This window comes from Pleurodeles waltl, chromosome 11 (assembly GCF_031143425.1).
Source record: "Pleurodeles waltl isolate 20211129_DDA chromosome 11, aPleWal1.hap1.20221129, whole genome shotgun sequence".
Classification (NCBI taxonomy): domain Eukaryota; kingdom Metazoa; phylum Chordata; class Amphibia; order Caudata; family Salamandridae; genus Pleurodeles; species Pleurodeles waltl.
In genome coordinates, this window is record NC_090450.1 from 986,068,236 (window position 1) to 986,085,885 (window position 17,650).

Sequence of the window (17,650 nt, forward strand, 5' to 3'; positions counted from 1 at the left end):
GCTGTACACTACAGTCCCTGAGTACATGTTCTCATAATGTGTGCAGGGGGAGGGTAATGATTTATGATACTGCCTGCTGCTGGATCCTACATTTCTTGAGTATTCACACTCATAAAATGCGTACAAGGGGGAGGATGCTCACTGGTTCTGAATCCTATTACACCAGGCTGCTTGTGTGCATCTCATAACGTGTGCAGGGGAGAAGATACTCTCTAGTGCTGGATACTACAGCCCTGGAGTACTCGCTCTTATTAGATGCATTTTAAGCAGAGGACCTTCCCTGGATACTACAGCCGGGAGTATTTGCTCTCGTAACATATATGCAGGGGGGAGGATGCTGCCTGGTATACTGAATACTGCAGCCCGGAGTACTCACTCTCATATCATGTATGCAGGGGGGGAGGATGCTGCCTGGTACTGGATACTACAGCCTGGAGTACTTGCTCTCATAAGATGCACTGTGGGCAGAGGATACTCCCTGGTGCTAGATACTACAGCCCCGGAGTACTCGTTCTCATAAGATACATACTGGGCAGAGGATACTCTCTGGTGCTGGATACTACAGCCCCAGAGTACTCCCTCTCATAAGATACATACTGGGCAAAGGATACTCCCTGGTGCTGGATACTAAAGCCCCGGAGTACTCACTCTCATAATGGGGATTCTGGGCGCGGATACTCCTTGGTGGTGGATACCAGAGCCCCAGAGTACTCACTCTCGTATCATGCATGCAGAGAGCGGATACTCCATTGTTGCTGGATACTAGAGCCAAGTGTACTCACTCTCATATCATGCATGCTGGGCAGACGATACACCCTGGTGCTGGATACTACAGCCCTGGAGTATTCACACTCAAAAAATGCATACAAGGGGGAGGATGCTCACTGGTGCTGAATCCTATTGCACCAGGCTGCATGTGTGCATCTCATAACGTGTGCAGGGGAGAAGATACTCTCTAGTGCTGGATACTACAGCCCTGGAGTGCCCCAGAGTACTCGCTCTCATAAGATACATACTGGGCAGAGGATACTCCCAAGTGCTGGATCCTACAGCCCCAGAGTACTCGCTCTCATAAGATACATACTGGGCAGAGGATACTCCCTGATGCTGGATACTACAGCCCCGGAGTACTCGCTCTCATAAGATACATTATGGGCAGAGGATACTCCCTGGTGCTGGATACTACAGCCCCGGAGTACTCGCTCTCATAAGATGCATTTTAGGCAGAGGACACTCCCTGGTGCTGTATACTATAGCCGGGGAGTATTTCCTCTCCTAACATATATGCAGCCTGGTACTGGATACTGCAACCCGGAGTACTCATTCTCATATCATTTATGCAGGGGGGAGGATGCTGCCTGGTACTGGATACTACAGCCCCGGAGTACTTGCTCTCATAAGATACACTCTGGGCAGAGGATACTCCTGGTGCTGGATACTACATCCCTGGAGTACTCGCTCTCATAACATACATACTGGGCAGAAGACACTCCCTGGTGCTGGATACTACAGCCCCGGAGTACTCCCTCTCATAATGGCCATTCTGGCCGTGGATACTCCTAGGTGGTGGATACCAGAGCCCCAGAGTACTCACTCTCATATCATGCATGCAGAGAGCAGATACTGCATTGTTGCTGGATACTAGATCCAGGTGTACTTGCTCTCATATCATGCATGCTGGGCAGACGCTACACCCTGGTGCTGGATACTACAGCCCTGGAGTATTCACACTCAAAAAATGCATACAAGGGGGAGGATGCTCACTGGTACTGAATCCTGTTTCACCAGGCTGCATATGTGCATCTCATAACGTGTGCGGGGTAGAAGATACTCCCTAGTGCTGGATACTACAGCCCTGGAGTGCCCCAGAGTACTTGCTCTCATAAGATACATACTGGGCAGAGGATACTCCCCTGTGCTGGATACTACAGCCCCGGAGTACTCGCTCTCATAAGATACATACTGGGCAGAGGATACTCCCCGGTGCTGGATACTACAGCCCCGGAGTACTCGCTCTCATAAGATACGTACTGGGTAGAGGATAGTCCCTGTTGCTGGATACTACAGCCCCAGAGTACTCACACTCGGACAATGCGTACAAGGGAGAGGATGCTTCACTGGTGCTAAATTCTATTGCACCAGGCTGCTTGTGTGCATCTCATAATGTGTGCAGGGGAGAAGATACTCTCTAGTGCTGGATACTACAGCCCTGGAGTACTCGCTCTCATTAGATGCATTTTAGGCAGAGGACCTTCCCTGGATACTACAGCCGGGAGTATTTGCTCTCGTAACATATATGCAGGGGGGAGGATGCTGCCTGGTACTGAATACTGCAGCTGGAATACTCACTCTCATATCATGTATGCAGGGGGGGAGGATACTCCCTGGTGCTGGATACTACAGCCCCAGAGTACTCGCTCTCATAAGATACACTCTGGGCAGAGGATACTCCCTGGTGCTGGATACTACAGCCCCGGGTTACTCGCTCTCATAAGATACATACTGGGCAGAAGACATTCCCTGGTGCTGGATACTACAGCCTCTGAGTACTCGCTCTCATAACATACATACTGGGCAGAGGACACTCCCTCGTGCTGGATACTACAGCCCCAGAGTACTCCCTCTCATAATGGGCATTCTGGTCGTCGATACTCCTTGGTGGTGGATACCAGAGCCCCAGAGTACTCACTCTCATATCATGCATTCAGAGAGCGGATACACCATTGTTGCTGGATACTAGAGCCAGGTGTACTCGCTCTCATATCATGCATGCTGGGCAGACTATACACCCTGGTGCTGGATACTACAGCCCTGGAGTATTCACACTCAAAAAATGCATACAAGGGGGAGGATGCCCACTGGTGCTGAATCCTATTGCCCCAGGCTGTATGTGTGCATCTCATAACGTGTGCAGGGGAGAAGATACTCTCTAGTGCTGGATACTACAACCCTGGAGTCCCCAGAGTACTCGCTCTCATAAGATACATACTGGGCAGAGGATACTTCCTGATGCTGGATACTACAGCCCCGAAGTACTCGCTCTCATAAGATACGTACTGGGCAGAGGATACTCCCTGGTGCTGGATACTACAGCCCCGGAGTACTCGCTCTCATAAGATACATTATGGGTAGAGGATACTCCCTGGTGCTGGATACTACAGCCCCGGAGTACTCGCTCTCATAAGATATATTATGGGTAGAGGATACTCCCTGATGCTGGATACTACAGCCCCAGAGTACTCGCTTTCATAAGATACGTACTGGGCAGAGGATACTCCCTGGTGCTGGATACTACAGCCCCAGAGTACTCACTCTCATAATGGGCATTCTGGGCATGGATACTCCTAGGTGGTGGATACCAGAGCCCCAGAGTACTCACTCTCATATCATGCATGCAGAGAGCAGATACTCCATTGCTGGTGGATACTAGATCCAGGTGTACTTGCTCTCATATAATGCATGCTGGGCAGACGATACATCCTGCTGCTGGATACTTCAGCCCTGGAGTATCCACACTCAAAAAAAGGGTACAAGTGGGAGGATGCTCACTGGTGCTGAATCCTATTGCACCAGGCTGCATGTGTGCATCTCATAACGTGTGCAGGGGAGAAGATACTCTCTAGTGCTGGATACTACGGCCCTAGAGTGCCCCAGAGTACTCGCTCTCATAAGATACATACTGGGCAGAGGATACTCCCCGGTGCTGGATAATACAGCCCCAGAGTACTCGCTCTCATAAGATACGTACTGGGCAGAGGATAGTCCCTGTTGCTGGATACTAAAGCCCCAGAGTACTCCCTCTCATAAGATACATACTGGGCAGAGGATACTCCCTGGTGCTGGATACTACAGCCCCGGAGTACTCGCTTTCATAAGATACATACTGGGCAGAGGATACTCCTTGGTGCTGGATACTAAAGCCCCAGAGTACTCCCTCTCATAAGATACATACTGGGCAGAGGATACTCCTTGGTGCTGGATACTACAGCCCCGGATTACTCGCTCTCATAAGATACATACTGGGCAGAGGATACTCCCTGGTGCTGGATACTACAGCCCCGGAGTACTCGCTCTCATAAGATGCATTTTAGGCAGAGGACACTCCCTGGTGCTGTATACTATAGCCGGGGAGTATTTGCTCTCGTAACATATATGCAGCCTGGTACTGGATACTGCAGCCCGGAGTACTCATTCTCATATAATTTATGCAGGGGGGAGGATGCTGCCTGGTACTGGATACTACAGCCCCGGAGTACTTGCTCTCATAAGATACACTCTGGGCAGAGGATACTCCCTGGTGCTGGATACTACATCCCTGGAGTACTCGCTCTCATAACATACATACTGGGCAGAAGACACTCCCTGGTGCTGGATACTACAGCCTCGGAGTACTCCCTCTCATAATGGGCATTCTGGGCGTGGATACCCCTAGGTGGTGGATACCAGAACCCCAGAGTACTCACTCTCATATCATGCATGCAGAGGGCAGATACTCCATTGTTGCTGGATACTAGATCCAGGTATACTTGCTCTCATATCATGCATGCTGGGCAGACGCTACACCTTGGTGCTGGATACTACAGCCCTGGAGTATTCACACTCAAAAAATGCATACAAGGGGGAGGATGCTCACTGGTACTGAATCCTGTTTCACCAGGCTGCATGTGTGCATCTCATAACGTGTGCGGGGGAGAAGATACTCTCTAGTGCTGGATACTACAGCCCTGGAGTGCCCCAGAGTACTCGCTCTCATAAGATACATACTGGGCAGAGGATACTCCCAAGTGCAGGATCCTACAGCCCCAGAGTACTCGCTCTCATAAGATACATACTGGGCAGAGGATACTCCCCAGTGCTGGATACTACAGCCCCAGAGTACTCGCTCTCATAAGATACGTACTGGGCAGAGGATAGTCCCTGTTGCTGGATACTAAAGCCCCAGAGTACTCCCTCTCATAAGATACATACTGGGCAGAGGATACTCCCTGGTGCTGGATACTGCAGCCCCTGAGTACTCGCTCTCATAAGATACATACTGGGCAGAGGATACTCCTTGGTGCTGGATACTAAAGCCCCAGAGTACTCGCTCTCATAAGATACATACTGGGCAGAGGATACTCCCTGCTGCTGGATACTACAGCCCGGAGTACTCGCTCTCATAAGATACATACTGGGCAGAGGATACTCCCTGGTGCTGGATACTACAGCCCCGGAGTACTCGCTCTCATAAGATGCATTTTAGGCAGAGGACACTCCCTGGTGCTGTATACTATAGCCGGGGAGTATTTGCTCTCGTAACATATATGCAGGCTGGTACTGGATACTGCAGCCCGGAGTACTCATTCTCATATCATTTATGCAGGGGGGAGGATGCTGCCTGGTACTGGATACTACAGCCCCCCGGAGTACTTACTCTCATAAGATACACTCTGGGCAGAGGATACTCCCTGGTGCTGGATACTACCTCCCTGGAGTACTCGCTCTCATAACATACATACTGGGCAGAAGACACTCCCTGGTGCTGGATACTACAGTCCCGGAGTACTCCCTCTCATAATGGGCATTCTGGGCGTGGATACTCCTAGGTGGTGGATACCAGAGCCCCAGAGTACTCACTCTCATATCATGCATGCAGAGAGCAGATACTCCATTGTTGCTGGATACTAGATCCAGGTGTACTTGCTCTCATATCATGCATGCTGGGCAGACAATACACCCTGCTGCTGGATACTACAGCCCTGGAGTATCCACACTCAAAAAAAGGGTACAAGGGGGAGGATGCTCACTGGTGCTGAATCCTATTGCACCAGGCTGCATGTGTGCATCTCATAACGTGTGCGGGGGAGAAGATACTCTCTAGTGCTGGGTACTTCAGCCCTGGAGTGCCCCAGAGTACTCGCTCTCATAAGATACATACTGGGCAGAGGATACTCCCCGGTGCTGGATACTACAGCCCCAGAGTACTCGCTCTCATAAGATACGTACTGGGCAGAGGATAGTCCCTGTTGCTGGATACTAAAGCCCCAGAGTACTCGCTCTCATAAGATACATACTGGGCAGAGGATACTCTCTGGTGCTGGATACTACAGCCCCGGAGTACTCGCTCTCATAAGATACATACTGGGCAGAGGATAGTCCCTGTTGCTGGATACTAAAGCCCCAGAGTACTCCCTCTCATAAGATACATACTGGGCAGAGGATACTCAGTGGTGCTGGATACTACAGCCCTGGAGTACTCGCTCCCATAAGATACATACTGGGCAGAGGATACTCCTTGGTGCTGGATACTAAAGCCCCGGAGTACTCGCTCTCATAAGATACATACTGGGCAGAGGATACTCCCTGGTGCTGGATACTACAGCCCCGGATTACTCGCTCTCATAAGATACATACTGGGCAGAGGATACTCCCTGGTGCTGGATACTACAGCCCTGGAGTGCCCCAGAGTACTCCCTCTCATAAGATACATACTGGGCAGAGGATACTCCCTGATGCTGGATACTACAGCCCCGGAGTACTCGCTCTCATAAGATACATACTGGGCAGAGGATACTCCTTGGTGCTGGATACTACAGCCCCGGATTACTCGCTCTCATAAGATACATACTGGGCAGAGGATACTCCCTGGTGCCTGATACTACAGCCCCGGAGTACTCGCTCTCATAAGATACATACTGGGCAGAGGATACTCCCTGGTGCTGGATACTACAGCCCCGGAGTACTCGCTCTCATAAGATACATACTGGGCAGAGGATACTCCCTGGTGCTGGATACTACAGCCCTGGAGTGCCCCAAAGTACTCCCTCTCATAAGATACATACTGGGCAGAGGATACTCCCTGGTGCTGGATACTACAGCCCCGGAGTACTCGCTCTCATAAGATACATACTGGGCAGAGGATACTCCTTGGTGCTGGATACTACAGCCCCGGATTACTCGCTCTCATAAGATACATACTGGGCAGAGGATACTCCCTGGTGCTGGATACTACAGCCCCGGAGTACTCGCTCTCATAAGATACATAGTGGGCAGAGGATACTCCTTGGTGCTGGATACTACAGCCCCGGATTACTCGCTCTCATAAGATACATACTGGGCAGAGGATACTCCCTGGTGCTGGATACTACAGCCCTGGAGTTCCCCAAAGTACTCCCTCTCATAAGATACATACTGGGCAGAGGATACTCCCTGGTGCTGGATACTACAGCCCCGGAGTACTCGCTCTCATAAGATACATACTGGGCAGAGGATACTCCTTGGTGCTGGATACTACAGCCCCGGATTACTCGCTCTCATAAGATGCATACTGGGCAGAGGATACTCCCTGGTGCCTGATACTACAGCCCTGGAGTACTCGCTCTCATAAGATACATACTGGGCAGAGGATACTCCCTGGTGCTGGATACTACAGCCCCGGAGTACTCGCTCTCATAAGATGCATTTTAGGCAGAGGACACTCCCTGGTGCTGGATATTATAGCCAGGGAGTATTTGCTCTTGTAACATATATGCAGGGGGTAGGATGCTGCCTGGTACTGGATACTGCAGCCCAGAGTACTCATTCTCTTATCATTTATGCAGGGGGAGGATGCTGCCTGGTACTGGATACTACAGCCCCGGAGTACTTGCTCTCATAAGATACACTCTGGGCAGAGGATACTCCCTGGTGCTGGATACTACAGCCCCGGAGTACTCGCTCTCATAACGTACATACTGGGCAGAAAACACTCCCTGGTGCTGGATACTACAGCCCCGGAGTACTCCCTCTCTTAATCGGCATTCTGGGCGTGGATACTCCTAGGTGGTGGATACCAGAGCCCCAGAGTACTCACTCTCGTATCATGCATGCAGAGAGCGGATACTCCATTGCTGGTGGATACTAGAGCCAGGTGTACTCGCTCTCATATCATGCATGCTGGGCAGACGCTACACCCTGGTGCTGGATACTACAGCCCTGGAGTATTCACACTCAAACAATGCATACAAGGGGGAGGATGCTCACTGGTGCTGAATCCTATTGCACCAGGCTGCATGTGTGCATCTCATAACGTGTGCGGGGGAGAAGATACTCTCTAGTGCTAGATACTACAGCCCTGGAGTGCCCCAGAGTACTCGCTCTCATAAGATACATACTGGGCAGAGGATACTCCCCGGTGCTGGATACTACAGCCCCGGAGTACTCGCTCTCATAAAATACGTACAAGGCAGAGGATAGTCCCTGTTGCTGGATACTAAAGCCCCAGAGTACTCCCTCTCATAAGATACATACTGGCAGAGGATACTCCCTGGTGATGGATACTACAGCCCCGGAGTACTCGCTCTCATAAGATACATACTGGGCAGAGGATACTCCTTGGTGCTGGATACTACAGCCCCAGATTACTTGCTCTCATAAGATACGTACTGGGCAGAGGATACTCCCAGGTGCTGGATACTACAGACCCGGAGTATTCGCTCTCATAAGATGCATTTTAGGCAGAGGACAGTTCCTTGTGCTGGATACTATAGCCGGTGAGTATTTTCTCTTGTAACATATATGCAGGGGGGAGGATGCTCCCTGGTACTGGATACGGCAGCCCAGAGTACTCATTCTCATATCATTTATGCAGGGGGGAGGATGCTGCCTGGTACTGGATACTACAGCCCCGGAGTACTTGCTCTCATAAGATACACTCTGTGCAGACGATACACCCTGGTGCTGGATACTACATCCCCAAACTACTTGCTCTCATAACATGTATGCAGGGGGTGATACTCCCTGATGCTGGATACAATAGTCCTGGAGTTCTTACTCTCATAATATAAATGCAGGGTTAGGATACTCCCTGGTTCTGGATACTACAGCCCTGTAATACTCGCTCTCATAACATGCATGCATGCAGGGGGAGGATAATCCCTGATGCTGGATACTGCGCCCCCAGACTATATTTCACAGAAGTAACTCTACTGAAAGGTTTCATACTAAAATTATTTTTTAAAGGTTATTGTGCCATCTTGCTCGACAGAATCAGGAAAACACGGAAACAGTCAACGCTGGTCCTCTTTTTGGACTTATTAATTGCTGTGTTTCGTTAATTAAACGTTTATGGATGCTTTTTTCCACAAAGTGTCTTTTAAACATGCATTTACTAAGAATGTTAATCCTTGACGTGGCTTTAAGGTAATTGGAAGTTGTTCTATACATCACAGTCTTCCTCACTCATGACCAGCAATAAATCTATCCATTAAAAATATCCACCGTATATAACATCATTATCAGTTTTAGAAAACAAAATATATAAGTAATTGAGAGGGAATGCACATGCATGTTTTAGGACACATACCCCAATAAGAGTCTTTATTGGGGTGTCTGGTGAGTGTCCGGAGACAACGCTGGTGTGTCTTGAAGCCCCTCCATAGTTGCCTGGATGCCAGGATTGGGGTGAGCTTGACCCCCCCCGGAGTGCCCTATGCCCATAAGAGGCCACCTTAGTGTTCGACAGGCCTCTTACTATAGCTTTGAAAAGTACACATAATGCAGGGCTCAATAAAAATAAAACCTGCCTCTACCCAGTGACTCATTGTTACCCTAAGTTGTAGTCGGTGCGCGTTTTAAGGCACAGTTGGTCCTTCGCCTCTAGGCTCAGAAGCTGTGACACTCCTCAGGCCTTGGTTTTTAATACGTTTACTACAGGTGTGCGAGCATAAAGCAGAGACGTTTTAAGGCATGGACTAAGTGGCTCCTGGCCGAGGGTCCCCGCCTTTCAAGGGGGGAGTGGGTAGATGGAACCTGCTCGGTTGTGCAGAGACCTTGTTTTAAATACAGTGTTCCTTTAATTCATTTTTAACATGGGGGTGTATGGGAGTCTGTTAGAGACATTTCACAGAGAAATATTTGTTTGTCAACACCATGCAACATCCATAAGAAAAGTTTTTTAGATCAAAACAGGACCCCACATATGAGAAACGAAAGGGTGTCACAAAGATTATATACAGTAAATATTAAAGAGCTTCTGCTGTGTTACATTATTGAAAACACACATCATTATCCCTGAATATTAGATATAAACATGTTTATAATTAGGACCTGTGTGCAGTCAGTGACCTGGCTAAAGAGGGTATTAAAGAGCTGAAATTGAAACATAAATACAAAGTTGTTCCGAATAGGGCCCCTCCCTCAAAATGCATTTTGCCCAGGGCCCCTGAAATCCTTAAGTTGTCCCTGGCATAAGGCATCCAGGGTGTGCGGTGTTGGGTGAGAAGCAGGGATGCGGTGTTGGAAAAGATGGATTTCCATGTGCAAAGGCACACATGATGCATGTGTCCAGGGATGCGAAGCAGCGTTAGGGCAGTGAGGGATGCACTCAGTGTGTGTAACCATGGTCGGTGTGCAGTGTTTCGGGTGGCTGTGTACTCCGCAAGACCCGCCACGGAGGAGGTACTCCGGGGAAAGGAGCTTGTCTCACTTCCGCTGGGAGAAAGTGGTCGCTGGAAACTGGTTAGTAGCGCGTGATTACAGGGATGCAGTGTTGTCAGAAGGCGTGTGTGGTGACAATGACCCTGCTGTGCTCCTCCTTTCCCCGTCTCTCTTAACCTCAGCCCATCATGCTTTGAGAACAACAGTCGCCTACCTACATCACTACCCCCAATCGCTACAAACAGAGGGATGGTGGCCTGCTTGGGACAGCAGACCACCATGCCTGTTTGCTTTTAAAAAAAGCAATGTTTTTTTTAAATGGAGTACAATTTTATTAAAGCAAAACAGGATGCGTTTTAAACACAAAACAGAGATGTGCAGATGTCTAGAAGCAAGAGACTGGACCCCTAGGTCTCTTTGTGACTCGTCACCCAGAGTTTAACCAAAGGGACTAGTTTATTTCTGGGGTTTCGAAAGTTGGACCAGGACGCTCTCAGTGCCAAAGGTCTCCTAATTCTGTAACCCCTTCGGATGTACATTTTATCGTCAGCAGATATTTCAAGAGTCTGACCTAGATCTGGACCCAAGTTGGACACCCTGGTTTATAAGAGTTGCTTCCAGGAAGCTAAGAGCGCACTGTGCGCATGCGTGCGCCGCAGATGTCTCTTTAAGTCTCCGAGGGCGGCTCAGAGGTGGCCCCACCTCACTCACTTTACACTCCGCGTTTGCTGTAGTTTGTACTCTCTGTGTTTGTTTTGGAGCCCTCCGGATTCCGCCTGCGGGCCTGACGTGGAAACCAGTCGGTGCACATCTGGGCCAGAAGAGCGGAGGGAGAGATGGGAAAGCAAACACCCAGCAGATGAAGAAGAGAAACCGCCGAGCTCTCGGCGTCTCACGCACGGGAGGGGGCGTGAGACTCACAGATTAGTGCCTTGCACGGCGTGACCTGTGACCTGTCACCATAACTCACCGGCGCGCGTCACGCCGCATGCACCGTACTCAGACGGCTCTAGCGCCATGAAGCACGGCCTTCTGTGACACTAATGACCGTGCATGACAGATTGGACGGATAAATCCGCATTTTCTTTTTTGTGTAATAGCCGCCCATGGGCCCCTGGGCGCTCGAACATTTACACGCTTTACTCCGAGCTCAGACAGAAGTCTCGGATGAGTTACTTTAATATCGTCACATTTTTCACTCGTTTGGCGCCGAGGCTGTCCGGTCCGTACCCGAACCGTGCCGGCGGGTACGGGCGCTCCAGGCCGGGCGATGACAGGACTACTGGGCTCCTGTTTGATGAGGACTCAGTGATGCTGTCAGTCACAGAGCTGGCGGAGGCTTCATCAGTACTTTAAGTGGGAATACGACGTGCCGGTACTCTTCATTCAGAGTACCTGTTTGCACCTGAGAAGTGCCGGAACTCATCCATTGCAATGTATTAGAGCAGTACTGAGAAGTGTCGGTACTCTTCATTCAGAGTACCTGTTTGCACCCGAGAAGTGCCGGTGCTCATCCATTGCAATGTATTAGAGCAGTACTGAGAAGTGTCGGTACTCTTCATTCAGAGTACCTGTTTGCTCCTGAGAAGTGCCATTACTCTTCATTCAGAGTACCTGTTTGCACCTGAGAAATACCGGTGCTCATCCATTGCAATGTATTAGAGCAGTACTGAGAAGTGCAGGTACTCTTTATTCAGAGTACCTGTTTGCACCTGAGAAGTGCCGGAACTCATCCATTGCAATGTATTAGAGCAGTACTGAGAAGTGTTGGTACTCTTCATTCAGAGTCCCTGTTTGCACCTGAGAAGTGTCGGTACTCATCCAATGCAATGTATTAGAACAGTACTGAGACGTGCAGGTACTCTTCGTTCAGAGTACCTGTTTGCACCTGAGAAGTGTCTGTACTCATCCATTGCAATGTATTAGAGCAGTACTGAGACGTGCAGGTACTCTTCATTCAGAGTACCTGTTTGCTCTTGAGAAGTGCCGGTACTCATCCATCGCAATGTATTAGAGCAGTACTGAGACGTGCAGGTACATTTTACTTCAAATTAAAGAAGTGCAGGTACTCCGTACCGGACAGTAACTGCCCCTTTAAAGCACTGCGCTTAATACCACAGCAGCGCTTTAAAGGGGCTTCAAGGAGCGAGCGTTGGAGGGTCCCTCGCAGGAGGAAGACGCTGCTCAGCAGATGAGGCCCCGATGCGCGCTGCTGCACCAGGGATGGATGGACCCGCACCGCTCTGCAAGGATGCGGCCCAGGGTTCTCGAGGTGGCATGGCAGCCTGAGCGGAACTGGGTACCTCTCTGATCGGAAGGTGTTTGTGCAGTTTTGTATAGCGCTAACTCGACCAGAAGGTATTGGAGCGCTTTACATGCGCACCAGTTACATTACACAAGGACACATTCTTTGTTGGTAGGCACAAGGAGGTTAAGCGATGTGCCAGAATCACAGGATGTTGAGCCGACGCCAAGACTCGAACCTGGTTCCCCAGCTCCAAGGTTGGCAGGTCTGGTTGTAACTCCACAGCCACATTCTAAGCACCAAGAAGCCACGCGGCACTAAAGTAGTCCAGACCACCCTGTGCACAAAGAAGAAGCAGACGTGCTGGAGGAGGAGAACATCAAATCAGAGGGTGGTATCCAGAACTAAGTACTCAAGACCGCAAGTGGTGGGCTGCCAGCTTGTTTACGGTCACAGTTTTATGTTTAGGCCATGGAAGTATTCGAGGGAGGAGCTCCTCTACTCCACCGCAGACTGGTGCTGGCTCAGCTCACCTGGCACCGGTGCCCAAGACCAGACTTGTGGGCACCAACCTACAGTGTTGTGGCTAGATCCCCGCTCTTCACGCTTATGGCCATGCAGTGCGCACCATCTTGAGCAGCGTGAACTGCCAACAGAATGCAGGCAGGGCAGTGCTTAATTTGACTCAGTGATTTCAGGTGCTCAGCACTTGCACTTAATTGTCAACAGCGGCGCTTATGCCAATTGCCACCTGGTGGCGTTGTTTGTGTAATTTAAAGATGAGCAGGACAACAGTTGTTTATTAATGCAATATACATTTAAATAAACTAATACCTGCCCCCCAGACCTTTCTTACAGCTTTGGGGGCCTCGAGCAGTCTGAATTGTCACACTTGCAGCAGGGTGATGGTTAGTGGTTGTGTAGGTACTGTTATTGGCAGCACTGGCAATGTTATGTTAATGTTAGAGATTCATAAAGCGCACAACTAACCTGAGGTGTCTAGGTGCTACAAGCAAAGCTTTCCTGAGAAAGTGTGGAACAGCCCCTGTCGGTTAGTTGGGAAACAGCCACGTTTTCAGCTCCTTCCTAGAGGAGGTCAGTAGAGGCAAGGCTCTGATGTGTGGGGGGAGGCTGTTCCAGAGTCTAGTGGCTCTTGTAAAGAAACTCCTGCCTCCCCAACTCTCCTTTCTAAACCTTGGTATAGTCAGATTCTTACCTCCAAAAGAGCGAAGGAGTCTGCTGGGTTAGTACCACACAAAACTGCGCTTTCGGAAGTCTGGACCAGTAATGTGCAGAGCCTTGTGGGCGATGCACAAAGCCTTGAACTTAACACGGTTTCTTACTTGAAGTCAATGTAGTTTGTTGATTAACCGTGAGATAGAATGAAATTTAGGGATTCCACGAAGTAGCCTAGTGGCAGCATTTTGCACCATTTGAAGCTTAATAAGGTGCTATTCCTGCAAAGCCATATAGAGCCCATTGCAGTAATCCTGTCTTGATAGAACCAGGGCAGTAAAAACAGTTTTTTTGGTAGAGAGGGGAATATAGGGTAGAATTTTCCTAATCATTTTAAGAGTGAAAAAGGAGGAGGATACTATTGAGATAACCTGACTTGCAAAATGTAGTTTATTGTGGATTTGAACTCCCAGGTTCTGAAAAGTTACCAAACACGATGGCCTCGGTTGTATGCGAATGGAGCTTCAGACGGTGTTTGCTCATCCACGAACTGATGGAGAACATACAATCATGGAATTGAGAGGAAGCTACCGGATCATTATTAAAGGCTGAAACAACAATATGGGCATCGTCCGCATAGGAAGTTACAGTGAAGTTAAATGATTTAATCAGAGAGGCCAAGTCAGTGAAATATGAAAGAGTGTAGGACTAAGCGGAGACCCCTGGAGGACTCCGCAAGGCAGAGTAACAGGTTGATTGGAATTGGCCAATGCCACCATAATTTCTTTTCCCAAGAGAAATGATGTATGAGGGCCAATGCCCTTTCCTTAATGTCTAAAGTCCTTAGGCAGCTGGCCAAAAGCTCATGGTCAACCGTATCAAATGCCACAGATAAGTCCAGGAGGATGAGAGCCACGGCCCCACCTCTGTCCGGTGTTGCCCTAAATTTGTTGGTTGCTTTGATCAGGGTGGTTTCCGTATACTGTGCCCTGGTCTGAAACCAGATTGTGAGGGATCCAGTAGCTGATTGTCCACAATGAACTGGGAGAGCTGAGCGTTCATTTTCTTCTCGACAATCTTTGCCGGAAGGAGAAGGTGGGAAATTGGGCGATAGTTGTTAGAGTCCGTTGCATTCAATCCTGGTTTCTTCAAGATGGAGAATTGAAGCTTTTTTCCATAGTGAGGGAAAAACCCCTGAAATGAACATGGAATTCAAAATGGAAGCAAGATTGGAGCTGCTTATATCAGAGGCTAGCTCAAGTTTGGAGGGAGGGCAGGGGTCATGAGGGGAACCAGCCTTGCAGAAATGATCCTTTTGGATATCAGGTCAGGAGAGACAGATTGAAGTTCCCTAAAAGATGTATGAACCGAGTCAGATTGGGAGGATTCATCAATGGTTTCAGGAATGTTGTACGTCTCAAATTTAGCATAAATTTGACTGACCTTACTTCTCAAGCTGAGGGCTAGGTTGTCGCAGAAGGGTTGTCTGTGATTGGTATGTTTATTGCTTGTCAGGGTAGTTAACTCTGATAGGACTCTAAAGAGCTCCATGGTTGGGTCTTTGCCAGACTCATGCTGATGGGTGAAATAGCCGCTTTTTTCTTTAAGCAATATTGATTTATAATTGGCCAGTGCAGATTTATCCAATTTTTTCTCTACATTGTCATGATGTGCGCACCAGCGCCTTTCAAGTCTTCTGCACGTTTGCTTTTCTAACCTGAGCGCTTCAGCAATGGGTGGTACAAGCTGCAGTAGCCTGAGCAAGGCCCTGGCACTTATTTTTTCTACAAATAAAGCACTGGTCCTGCAGTGCTTATAGACTGAGACAACAGAAAAGGTAGTGTGCATATCTGGGAAATTCATCAGTGGGGAGACAGGGTCTCCGGCTATAGGGGAGAACAGAAGAACAGATGTCATGACAGGCTGGTGCACGACCGTGCCAGCACCTCCCATAGGTTCTCCACCTAATAGACTCTTTTAGGAGAGACCTCGGACACTTCAAGTACTGCACAGAGCATACCCTAGCATGCTGTCCCACATGGTAGGAGCAGAGGCTGCCTCCCCAGTAGATGTTAAAAGGTTTCACCAGTACATGGTATAATGTGTTATTTCTAGATCATTATGTGCCGTATTTAATTGTGTGCGCCTGAATAAAATTCTTTGATTTCAAAAGAACACGCACAGGCTGGACATTCAATTATTTCGTCAAGGAGTTAGGAGTTCGTAAACCCTCAACTTTACTGCTGTGAACGACAAGTGCTAAATTGGTTCTCAGTGTTGGGTTGAATAGTAAAGTTACACCCCAAGACACCAGTGATAAGGGGCTCGGTGCTTAATTTGAGCTGGTGCTTTCCAGTGCTCAGCACCAGCACTTAAGTCTCAGCAGTTGCACCAATGACAGTCCACCACATGGTGGCACAGTCTGTCTAATTTTGAGATAAGCACGCCAATAGTTGTTTAATAATTCAATACACGTTAAAAATGAATAGCACCTGTCATGCAGGCCATTCTCATAGCTTTGGGCCCCTGGAATAGTCAAAATTGTCACACTTGCAGGAGTGTGATGGTTAGTAGTTGTGTTGGTCCTGGAATTGGCAGTGGGAACGGCTTAGTGCAAGTTTCAGTTGCCTCCCAAGAATGGACATATCACTTACTTATACCTACTTACTTAGGGCCGGATTTAGAACTCTGAGGATGGGTTACTCCGTCACAACGGTGACTGTTATCCCGTCCGCCGAAATCAAAGACCCGTAGAGTACAGTGGGATTTAGATTTCGGCAGATGGGATATCCATCACCGTTGTGACGGTGTAACCCGTACACCCAGTTCTAAATCAGGCCCCTACTTACTTATACGTGCTTACATACTTTCCATTACTTACTTATACTTACTTTTATTTACGTCTACTTACTTTTACTTACTTATACTTACTTTTATTTACGTATACTTACTTTTACTTACTTATACTTACTTTTATTTACGTATACTTACTTTTACTTACTTATACTTACTTTTACTTACTTTAACTTCTTTATACTTACATTTACTTATACTTACTTATAAATATACTTATACTTAGTTATACTTACTTATACTTTCTTTAACTTATACTTACTTGTACTTTTACATACTTATATTTATTTATACTTACTTTTACTTACTTATACTTACTCGCTTCTACGTCTACTTCTATTTACTTTTACTTACTTATACTTTGTTTTACTTACATGTACATTTATTTACTTATACTTACTTTATTTTACTTTACTGTACTTAAACTTAATTTTCCATACTTATGCGTACACTTACTTTTACTTACTTATACATATTTATTCATATTTTACTTACTCTTATACTTTTACGTGTACTTATTTTACTTATTCTTATACTTATACTTTTACTTGTACTTACTTTTACTTATACATAATTATACTTACTTTCACTTACGTATACTTATGTTTACTTACGCTTATACTTACTTTTACTTACTCATACTTACTTTCACTTACTTATACTGCACTTATAATTACTTTTACTTACTTACCTTTACTTATACTTACTTTTACTTACTTATATTGACTTACTTATACTTATTTCCTTATTTGCAAATTAAGCACTGAAAGGGCTCTGATTGAACCAGCCCTACTCAGTGATCGGGGACTCCCTTAAAACTCCTGTATGCTCACAAAGGCTGTTGGCACAACTGACTGTGTTCCCACAATGCAGGTCATTTAAAAGTAATATGAGTGGCACTGCGGGCTCAGGATCCTGGGTGCCTGCACATCAGAGAGCCCTTGGACTCAGATCTGCTGGTCTATCATACAGTCTGTGGCC

The 17,650-nt window shown here is 47.9% G+C and overlaps 1 protein-coding gene across 1 annotated transcript in view; it reads left to right on the forward strand.

The window, feature by feature from the left end:
- The window catches only part of TXNRD2 (thioredoxin reductase 2), a 355,985-nt gene that overhangs the window by 169,547 nt on the left and 168,788 nt on the right, over window positions 1–17,650 (forward strand). The gene's annotated exons all lie outside the window — the stretch shown is intronic.